A 10252-nucleotide genomic window follows, 5' to 3' on the forward strand; every position below is an offset into this window, starting at 1 on the left:
GGAACGGTAGGAGAGAAGTCTGGGAGATCAAATTCAGGCAAGCACCATAAGATTCCAAAGTTCACTATAGGGGAAGTAGAAGATGGTGGCAACCTTGGCAGAAGCAACCATGAGACGGTGAAGTTAAGGATCCTGACAAAAGGAATAAAGCAGACTTTGACCCCCTCAGGGAACTGAAGGTCGGGATCCCCTGGGAGGTGAATATGAGGGGGAAGGAGTGCAGGAGAGCTGGCCGTGTTTTAAAGAAGCCTTATTGAGGGTGCAGGCACAAGCCATCCCAATGTGCAGAAAGAACAGCAAATGTGCCAGGCAACCAGTGTGACTTAACAGAGAAATCTTTGGCGAGTTTAGACACAAAAAGGAAACTTACAGCAGATGACTAGGGAGGAGTTCTCCACAAAAGGATCTGGGGATTACAGTGGACAAGAAGATGGATGTGAGACAACAGTGTGCCAAGAAGACTAATGACATATTGGGCTGCAATAGTAAAAGCATTGCCAGCAGAGCAGATCGAGGGAAGTGATTATTTCCCTGTGTTCAGCAGTATTGAGGCCACATCCGGAGTACAGGCAGTCCCCGGGTTACATCAATCTGACTTACGTCGGATCCCTACTTACAAACGGGGGTGGGGGAGAGGCGCAGCTAGTGCGGGGTGCCTCCCCCGCTGTTGCCACCTCCGGCGGCGCGGGGGGCGCTTCCCCCCAGCAGACCAGGGAGACGTGGAACTAGCACCCCCCCCCCCCCCAGCAGATGAGGGAGATGCGGAGCGGCTTTTCTCGCCACGGAGGACGCGGGTCTGCTGGGGGGAACAAGACACCAGCCAAAAGGGGGCTCCCCAGAGCGGAAAAATTAATTTCCAAGGGAACAAGCAGGAGCAGCAGGCAGTGAGACCCATTGTGTTACAGTCCCCACCTTGGGAGCAACAGCTCTTTCCCTCTTCAGCACTAGAGCTGCAAGTATCTTGTTAGCATCACGTGAAATTAACAAGTCCCTTCCAGCCTGGCAGAGGTGAAGCTGAAAAATTACCCAGTGGTGTGGGTGGGCAAGAATGGGGAGGAGCAGGACAGAAGGGAAGAGGGGATAAGCCCCAACCCCACACCCTGGCTGGAGCGGAGCAGGGTAAGCCCCGAGGGGATGGGTCTGGTTGCAAAGTGGGTGAGCGGACAATGAGGACCCACCTGTGGCTAAACTCCTGTTCCCAACACAGAATTTTTCTTTACAATTAATCCTGTGGATAAATTCACACACACACTTCCCAGGAAGGGATTTCCATTTTCTGCTCAGCAGAATACAACAACAGCTTTGATTGTATCAATATTTCATTGTGCTCTCCAATGACTATTGATTACACGTAATACCCATTTCACTGAACCATCTGTAGCAAATTCTATTTGGAACAGTAATATGCATTGAATAAACTTTTTTTAGTTATAAAAAACAAAGATTCTGACTATTAAATGAATAACGGGGATCTTTCAGGTACCCCAAAAGGAAGATTTGGATATAGCATGAAACACTGAAACTTATGATCAATTTTTAATTAAAATATCAACCAAAAAAACCTTCATATCAAAACAGTATGTGTTTTTCTTAGAATAAGGAAGTTGTATGAGAATCAGGGTCTTTTCCACCTAACTCCAGCTCCCCGTCCCTCCCCAAAATATGTACCAGTTCCGACTTACATACAAATTCAACTTAAGAACAAACCTACAGTCCCGACTGCCTGTACTGTGTCCAATTTGGGCTCCCCTGTACAGAAAGGATGTAGACAAGTTGGAGAGAGTCCAGCAGAGGACAAAGAAAACTACTGGGGGGCTGGGGCATGTGACATATGAGAGGCTAAGGGAACTGGGGCTTATATAGGGTTTGAGCTTTGAAAGGGGAGAGGCACATGCCTGCAGGGCAGCACAGCTCAGAAAACACCGAGCAGAGCCATTAGGGCAGGCACTGGGGAGATACTGGTGGAGGCCACTTCTCTCGACAAAACAAACAGTGTAGTGTCCACACTGGCTCTTTGTCAACAATAAAAGGAGGGGAAAGACGTAAGTCTCTCACTGGGGTGGAATATTTTTGTTGCCAGAACAGGGTATTTTGCCAGACAAAAGTCCCATTATAGTGTAGACACTTTCACTGTTTTGTTGCCAAAAGGCAGTCTTTGGTGACAAAATGTGCCAGTGTAGACAAGGTCCAAGTTGCAAAGCTAAGGGTTTGGGAAGAATACCAATATGGTTTGGGAAGAGCCTTTTTCCAGACAAATCCACTATATTTGTTCTCCCAGGAGCTGTGTCCCGAATGAAGGGCACTCAAGACAGACAGTCAGAGAAGGAAGAAAAAGGAGGTTTCCTCTAGGAAACAGGAGGAAAGAAATTTCATGAGTATGTAAAGGACATTTTTGGAAGAGTCTGCATAATTTGCAAGCTCCATGATGACTTCTGATAGCTGTTAATAAGCAATTCCCTATGTTACAATTAAACCTGTAAAATAAGCAAGTACTGAAAAGAACACTAAGGAGAACTTTTACTATTTGAAAGACAGGGTGAAACATTCAAGTGCTTAAGTGACTTATGTTCTTAAAGCCATTAAAAGTCAAGTAAAATTCCTAAATCACTTAAGCACTTCTGAAAATTTTACTCACAAACATTACAAAAGTTGGAAATTCAAAATTAAGATTAGTTATACATTGCAAAAAAATAAATTACTTTCACCCTAAAGGCCATCAGGTCCTAAATCACTGAAAGAAAAAAAAAGAAAAGAATGAAACATACTTCTTCTACCTGGACTCTTTCTATTGTTGACTAACATACTGCTTACTAGCACAGTATTTTAAAAAGTGAAATAGAGGTGGGTGTCTTTAAACCAGATTTGCTGCACAGTGCCAAAGATAGAGTGAGCTGCATGCCCAGCTGTTGCTAATGTTGCACCTGTTTTGTGGAAAGATATACTTTGTTACTGGAGAGCTGCCTCCATCATATTTGGACTGACTGGATTTTGGGTAGACATAGATCTGTACAACTAAAAAAAACCCTGTAATTGGGAAGAGAGGGGGGTAAAAAAGTGAATCTTCATTTCCATTAATGTCAATCTAGCATTTTTAACAAGCACTGAATTCAGCTTCTAAATATTAAGAAATGATAGGACCAGATCCTTGACTAATATAAAACTGCATAGGTTTCTATATTGAATTAATAAGATATTAAATATATAACTGAGGCACTTGCAATGAGCCTTACAACAAATTAAAACTTATATATTTACATTATTATTTTTTGTTACATTCTGGCGTGCGTTGCTTCTGTACAAGCCATACATGGAAACGTACTCCATCCCCTGAAGAGTTTACAGTCTATGGATGACTGGCTTCTGCATAGGGTTGCGAAATGGTTAACCCGGCAACCATACCAGTAAGCATAAAGCTTACCAGTATGCTAACTGGTTAAATGGCCCTTGCTGGTGAACTCCAGCAGTGCTACACCCAAGCAGTCTCCGGAGGGGTTGGCGAGCCGAGCAGCAGGACCCCATGGCTGCAGCAGGGCCAGGTGGCAGGCCGGGCAGCAGGCTGTAAGCTAAATGGTTCACCACTTAAGCACTAGCATTTAATCAGTTAAACATTTTAACATCCCTGCTTCTGCAACTGCTTCCTTTGGTTGGACCCCTGCACCTGTGCAGAGCCCCTATAACTACATAGACAGATCTTCATATCCCCCAGGGTATAAAGTTAGTGGGAGTCTGTGTGTGGATCAAATTGCATTGTAACTAAGAAAACATCAGGTTAAATACTATACCATGTATTTGGTGCTGAACTACTCTGAACCAAATTAAACTATTCTGTGAACTTGTTTAATTATAGAGTCAATCTACCAGTAATCACTAGAAGAGTCAAAGCAATGCTTTCAACACCAAGAAAAGAAAATCCATAGAAAAGAACAGTATACAAAAGCCGTCAGCCATCTGCAGGAGAGGTTTAATAATATTCCTCAACTTGAAATGCATGAAGCAGCTCAAGACTATCAACACCAACTGGGCTCACTTGAGCTGAAATTCCTGATGGGATAAAGACTAAAAATGAATTTGTTATATCAAGGAGCTGGCTAGATTAAAAGTATTTTAAAATATGACCAGGCTTTATGCTCTAAATGAATCCGGACTTGGTTTGAATTTTCCAATTATTTTTGTATGTAGGAAAAACAAACAGCTTTAACTTTCAAGTTTGTCTAAAGCGTTTCACTCTGCCAACTCTTCAGTCTGCCCTCTTCTTTATGTCTGAGCTTGGGTGCAGTGAAGGGGGAGGTAAAGTACACTTTGAAGTTGGTGAGATGAAAAGAGACAGCAGCACTGAGGCAGCTGAAAGTAGTGGCTTTTTTAAAAGCTTCCAATTAAATTAGTTCTTCAATTACTCAACTCTATCCTAGCATTTAAGATTTACAAAGCAGCTCAACTGAAAACATACAGGTTCAGCCCAAGCTGACTTTTAAAACATTATCACTCAACAGCTCTGCGACTGCACAGCAAAGGAAATAGCAATAGGAGTTATTCTGTACAGAGGCTTGGTTTCTCCTGTGCTTGTTAAAATAAATAAAAAACAGGTTTAAGTTGGGGGCTATAGGTGATGACAAGTGGTGTTCTATTGTTGGTTTTCGTGGGTCTGTCTTGAAGTAGATGGTTTCTAGGTATTCGTCTGGCTCTTTCAATTTGCTTTTTTAATTCTCCGGGTGGGTAGTTGAGGTTTATAAGTGCTTGGTAGAGATCCTGAAGTTTCTGGTCTCTGTCAGTGGGATTAGAGCCCCCAACTTAAACCTGTCCAACACATTATCAAGAAACTACAGCCTATGCTGGAACAGGATACTAAACTCCAAGAGGCTCTGGGAGACAGACCCATAGTCTCCTATAGACAACCACCTAACCTCAAGATGATTCTTACCAACAACCACAGGACATACCACACTAATACCAACCCTGGTACCTTCCCTTGCAACAAACCCCGTTGCCAGCTTTGTCCACATATTCACTCTGCTGATACCATTATTGGACCTAACCAAGTGAGTTATCAGATCAAGAACACATATTCCTGCTCATCCAGAAATATAATTTATGCTATCATGTGCCGAAAGTGTCCATCTGCTATGTACATTGGACAAACGTCTCAGACACTTTGCCAACGAATCAATGCCCACAAAACAGATATCAGACAGGATCACAAAGAAAACCCAATTTCTTGCCATTTCAACCAGAAAGGACATTGTCTCAACGACTTGATTACCTGCATCCTGCTTCAAAGACCTTTTAAGACCACACTTGAAAGAGAATCCTCGGAACTAACATTTATGCTTAAATTCGACACTTTATGCCTAAGTTTAAACAAAGACATTAATTATCTTACCCATTACAAAGATAGCTTAGCTTCCCCAATTATCACCTCTAATATCATTAGCTCACAGACATCTACCTTCCCCCCCATCTCCCTTCTGTTCTGAAATTTGATTTGTCCTTTTCATATGTGTTCAATTTTTTTTTAATTGTATCCTTTGGTACATATGGTTGTGACAATTTTCTTCCACAATTTGATCTGAGGAAGTGGGTCTGGCCCACGAAAGCTCATCACCTAATAAACCATCTTGTTAGTCTTTAAAGTGCTACATAGTCCTGGTTTTTGTTTCAGCTACACCAGACTAACACGGCTACATTTCTATCACTATTAAAATAAATAGTCTTTCTGAAACACAAGTGAGACAAGTAGTTAGTTAGGGCCCTATGGTTTGGGAGGCACGAAGTAGCTGAAACAGCAATTGATCCCCGCATCTTTCCAGTAATGGACGTGGAGATGAAGACAGCTTATCTTATCCCCACCCCAAAATCTGTGGTCCTCCTATTGCTTGTGTCCCTGCACATCTTAAGGCCTTTCCTAGTTTTACTTTTAGCAAAGTCTGTTAGAGTACATCTACACAGCAATGTTATTTTGGAATAACTGACATTATTCTGAAATAACCAAGTCTACGCTACAAGCTTTTATTTAGAAGTAATGTCGAGCTGGAGGACTTCTTACTTAGGCTACATCTACACTACACCCCTCTGTCGTCAGAGAGGGTGTGTCTAGACTACAGGGTTTTGTCGACAAAAGTGGGCATCCACACTGCCTTTGAGTTATGTCGACATAACATCGACAAAACTCAGCAGTTTTGTCGACGTATGTAAACCTCATTCTACGAGGAATAACGCCTTTTGTTGACAGAGTTCTGTCGATAGAAGGCATTATTGCATCTACACTGTCCTTTGCGTCCACACTGTTATGTCGACAAAGCGGCTTGCTTTGTCGACAGAACTGGATGTAGTCTAGATGCTGTTTGTCGACAGAAGCTTTGTCGACAGTATCTGTTGACAAAACTTCTGTCGACAAAACCCTGTAGTCTAGACGTACCTAGAGATGTAAATGAAGCACTTCGAAAGTGCAAATGAAACGGGAATTTAAATATCCCATGCTTCATTTGCATAATCACATCATGGCGCTGTTTTGAACAAGCGCTATGTCAAAAGTGAAACCACAGCGTAGATGCAGTTTTTTCGACAACGGGGCAATTTTTTGAAAGATTTTGTACTCCTCATTTTTGACGTGATTATCCAAATGAAGCACGGGATATTTAAAGCCATGCTTCATTTGCACTTTCCAAGTGCTTCACCTACATCCCTCTGCCGACAGAGGGCTGTAGTGTAGACACGGCCTTAGATTCCTGTAAGCCTCATTTCACGAGGAGCAAGGGAAGATGAAGGAAGAGTGTTGTTCCTTCGACTTCCTGCTGTGTAGACAGCGCCAAAAGTCGAGTTAAGTTATTTCAACTTCAGCTACGCAATTGATGTAGCTGAAGTTGCGTAGCTTAATTCCATTTTTGCCCTGCTGTGTAGACATGCCCTTAGAGAAAATAAGCAGATTGTAAGCAGGTTGTATTTATTTTTATTTCTCTCTAGTATAAAAGTATCAAACTTATGTTTCTGATTCCTGCATTAAGGCTACAAACTGATATTTCAAGTTTGGGAATATCTTGATGCACTATCTTTGGATTGTTCTGAACTTACATGTGAACTTCCAATATGGCTTTATTTGGTGTTTGTGTATATATATATTTTTCTTTATACAAGAATTACAAAACCTGGAGTTTTCAGGTGGCTAAGCAGCCCCAGGAATCACGATTAAGGTTGCCCCCATCCCCAAATCTGAAATGGCACCCCATCTACAATGCTATCAATGCTCAAACCTCACTTCACTGGCCCAAGCAGCAGTGTAATTGTGTTGAGAGCCTGAGTAGCGTGTTGTAACTGGATCCCATGGCATGCCCCGTCTTACACCAGGGCCATTCTTCTCTATATGGGACTGGGTTCTTGGGAAGGATGTGGGTGATCTAGGACCTCACAACATCCCTTTCTACAGGTGTTCAACTCCGTGTGTGTGTGCAGGCCTAATGCCACAGCACCGCACTGCAACCCCTGTCATACTATCCCGAGGACCCTCCACCTCAGGGCCCCCCCCTGTGTAAGGGACCCTTTCACCCCTACATACAGAACTCCCCCTTCACAACTGAACATGTGAGAATCTCACCTTGCAGCTTCTCCAGTCATTCATGAGAGGCCCATGCCTCACAACCCTGCCCACACGCAGCCCTGAAACAACGAACAGCTCACCTCAGAACCCCTTTCACTATCACCCAGGGGCACTGACAGGCATAAAGGGAAACAAGAAGACCTTTTATAAATACATTAAAAGCAAGAGGAAGACCAAGGACAGGGTAGGCCCACTGCTTAGTGAGGAGGGAGAAGCAGTAACAGGGAACTTGGAAATGGCGGAGATGCTCAATGACTTCTTTGTTTCGGTCTTCACCGAGAAGTCTGGAGGTGTGCCTAACGTAGTGAATACAAGCAGAGAGAGGGTAAGTTTAGAAGATAGGATACACAAAGAACAAGTTAAAAATCACTTAGGAAAGTTAGATGTCAGCAAGTCACCAGGTCCTGATGAAATGCATCCCAGGATACTCAAGGAGCTGATAGAGGAGGTATCTGAGCCTTTAGCTATGATCTTTGAAAAATCATGGCAGACAGGGGAGATTCCAGAAGACTGGAAAAGGGCAAATATTGTGCCCATCTATAAAAAGGGGAATAAGAACAACCCAGGAAACTACAGACCGGTCAGTTTAACGTCTGTCCCAGGGAAGATAATGGAGCAGGTAATTAAGGAAATCATATGCAAACACTTGGAAGGTAATAAAGTGATAGGGAATAGCCAGCATGGGTTTGTGAAGAACAAGTCATGCCAAACTAACCTGATAGCTTTCTTTGATAAGATAACGAGCCTTGTGGATAAGGGAGAAGCGGTGGATGTCATATACCTAGACTTTAGTAAGGCATTTGATACGGTCTCGCATGATATTCTTATTGATAAACTAGGCAAATATAACTTAGATAGGGCCACGATAAGGTGGGTGCATAATTGGCTGGATAACCGTAGTCAGAGAGTTGTTGTTAATGGTTCTAAATCCTGCTGGAAAGGGATAACAAGTGGAGTTCCTCAAGGGTCTGTTTTGGGACCCGTACTGTTCAATATCTTCATCAATGATGTAGATATTGGGATAGAGAGTACGCTTATTAAGTTTGCAGATGATACCAAACTGGGTGGGGTTGCAACTTCTTTGGAGGATAGGGACATAATTCAAAATGACCTTAGCAAGTTAGAGAAATGGTCAGAGGTAAACAGGATGAGGTTTAATAAAGAGAAATGCAAAGTGCTCCACTTAGGAAGGAACAATCAGTTCCATACATACAAGATGGGAAGCGACTGTCTAGGAAGGAGCATGGCGGAAAGGGATCTAGGGGTCATAGTGGACCACAAGTTGAATATGAGTCAACAGTGTGATGCTGTTGCAAAAAAAGCAAATATGATTCTAGGTTGTATCAACAGGTGTGTTGTAAGCAAAACTCGTGAAGTCATTCTGCCGCTCTACTCTGCACTAGTTAGGCCTCAGCTGGAGTACTGTGTCCAGTTCTGGGCGCCACATTTCAAGAAAGATGTGGAGAAATTGGAAAGGGTACAGAGAAGAGCGACAAGAATGATTAAAGGTTTAGAGAACATGACCTATGAAGCCAGGCTTCATGAACTGGGCTTGTTTAGTTTGGAAAAAAGAAGATTAAGGGGGGACATGATAGCGGTTTTCAAATATCTAAAAGGGTGTCACAAGGAGGAAGGCGAAAATTTGTTCCTCTTGGTTTCTGAGGACAGGACAAGGAGTAATGGGCTTAAAGTGCAGCAGGGGAGGTTTAGATTGGACATTAGGAAAAAATTCCTAACTGTCAGGGTGGTCAAATATTGGAATAAATTGCCAAGGGAGGTGGTGGAATCTCCCTCTCTGGAGATATTTAAGAACAGGTTAGATAGACATCTGTCAGGGATGGTGTAGACGGAGCTTGGTCCTGCCTTGAGGGCGGGGGGCTGGACTCGATGACCTCTCGAGGTCCCTTCCAGTCCTATTATTCTATGATTCTATGATTCCCTAGGTCCCTGGGCAAGGTGTGGGGAGACCGGGCTCCTGCTCCCTGAAGGGGTGGGGCCATGGGTGGAAGGGGCAGGGCCTGGAGCTCACCATGTTGGCCCCCAGGAAGCCCTCAGTACAGCCTGGACCACAGCATGTCCCTCCCGCTCTGCCCTCAGAGCCCCATGGAGTGTGCAGCACAGTGCTCCGGTGGTGGTGTGTTTCTCAACCGTTTTTTATAAAGTAACCCTTTTTCAAAAAACAAAAAATGATAAGTACCCCCAGTACCTACAGTTTTCAGACACACACCATTTTTTTCTACTATTGCAACACATTTGTTTAAACAGTTGATGAAATGTTTGGGTGTAAAAAGTACAAAACTAATGAAGTGCTGTAAAACTTACAACAAAAATTCAGTTTTCTCCAAATTTCAATTTCAGTTGCGTTGACGTACCCCCCAGACATCTCTCGAGGGCCCTGAGGATACTCGTACCACTGGCTGGGAAACACCGGTGGAAAGGGCCTGGGGCTCTAGCCAGCCCCACTGCCGCAGGAGAGCAGCTAGGAGCCCAGGGCCCCTTTCAATTGCTGGGCCCCAAGGCAACTGTCCCCTTTGTCCTCTCCCCCCGATTTCACCCCATAGCCTCATCGGTCACCCCCTGTCCCATCAGTCCCCCCCATCCCTCCTCACCCCCAGAGCCCCACCGGTCCCCCCCATCCCTCCTCACCCCAGAGCCCCTGGGGTC

Source organism: Pelodiscus sinensis, chromosome 5, assembly GCF_049634645.1.
Source record: "Pelodiscus sinensis isolate JC-2024 chromosome 5, ASM4963464v1, whole genome shotgun sequence".
Taxonomy (NCBI): domain Eukaryota; kingdom Metazoa; phylum Chordata; order Testudines; family Trionychidae; genus Pelodiscus; species Pelodiscus sinensis.